A 1,647-nucleotide genomic window follows, 5' to 3' on the forward strand; every position below is an offset into this window, starting at 1 on the left:
AATACGCAGTTTATCTTGGGCAGACTGAAACACTTTATTTTTTTTAATTGTAATGACCTATTAATACATAAAACTATAATATAAGTATATCTCATTATTCGTGCCTTCACAACATGGAAGCTGACAGGATCACTGAAAATTATTTCATATTAGACTTCATTTTATAGTGATCTGAATCCGTCTTGATTCCAAGGAACTGCTCCTTTCTCACCATGCTGGCTGTAACCCAACTATATTTCAGCAGATAAAAATATCAAAATGTATTAAATAAGAAGAATGTGATGTCAGAAGAATGTGATGTCACAGTTGGACCATAAATAGAGTTGCTCTCTGCAGCATACTGTATTTATTTAACACCCCTAATTTTATATTTTTGTCCATAAATATTATATTACTGTTCTTAATGTACATAAAGGTATGCCCACGTATCTAATTAACATAGTAAGCAGCAGTTCACAGATATATAATATCACCACAGATTTGTTGCATAGCTGTAACACATTGATATAAATGTAAACAGAGCATGCACAATACAAATATAATGTAGAATATGTCAAGCTCAACACAGACATTCCTCACTGATCCCTTTAGAGTATGTCATACTTCTGTGAACTTACAATCAACAGCAGATAATGGTGAGCTTTGTGAATGATGGATATTAAATAATTGTCTATATATGGTGGAATATGACATGAATAGTTTGCCTTTCTGTGGCTGTACTATGGATGCTTTGAATAAAGCTGTATTAAAATATAATTGCAAAATTGCATCTGCATGTAGAGAGGATATTGCTGCTGAGCGTATATCATAGGCAGGTATTAAAGTGGTTGCTAAAAGGTTACTTTGTTTGTTTGTTTATTAACTGGAAGGTTGACTGGCCCAGAGGCCATTTGCAGTTACAATCTGGGCCAATGTCATGCAGATAAACCATAAACCACTAAATAACATAGAGGTAGTCCAATAAAAATCAGTAAGACCACTAAAAACTAAAAGCATAGCCAAGCACTATCTGAACAAAGAAATACAACAATAAGCTTACCAACGATTTGTTTGTATACTTATTTTTGTCAGTTAACCAGGATAGAACACGCATCCCAGTAGACTATTTTCAGGGTCAGTCCACAAAGTACAAAAACTTATAATCAAAGGATAAAATAGCAAAAGCTCCAGCAGTGTAGGCTAATAAACTGGTTAGTACATTGTATAGTGAAAATATGAGATACATTGAGTAGATAGGTAGTACATACAATTATGTCAGGCCCCAGTGGCCTAATGGATAAGGCATTGGCCTCCTAAGCCGGGGGTTGTGGGTTTGAGCCCCACCTGGGGTGATGTAAACTTTAGATTCATAGATTAGTACTAGGCCTAGACAATTACTCCATATAAGAATCAAACCCTGCACCTTGGGTCTGTAAGGTAAACACCTTAACAATTACACCAACCTCCTATAATCAGCGCACCCCATTGGCCCTCTTCAAATGCAATTTGGATGATTGGATAGGTAACTGTAAATTCACCCCAGGGGTTCCTCTTGGATAGGGGTGATAGCTGCTGATCATGGAAATAAGGGTAAAACTTGGCTAAGCTTGTAAGGGTCATTAGGCTAATAACCTCCTATGAAACCACCCCAAAACACTATATGTATGT

General features: G+C 36.1%; 1 non-coding gene across 1 annotated transcript; it reads left to right on the forward strand.

The window, feature by feature from the left end:
* Positions 1–1,258: 1,258 nt before the first annotated feature.
* Positions 1,259–1,331, forward strand: TRNAR-CCU. Its single transcript has one exon. It is a non-coding gene; the product is annotated as a tRNA-Arg (tRNA).
* Positions 1,332–1,647: the final 316 nt, after the last annotated feature.

The sequence above is a fragment of the Protopterus annectens genome, unplaced genomic scaffold (assembly GCF_019279795.1).
Source record: "Protopterus annectens isolate FY-2018-M unplaced genomic scaffold, PAN1.0 ctg40099_obj.part0, whole genome shotgun sequence".
Lineage (NCBI taxonomy): Eukaryota > Metazoa > Chordata > Ceratodontiformes > Protopteridae > Protopterus > Protopterus annectens.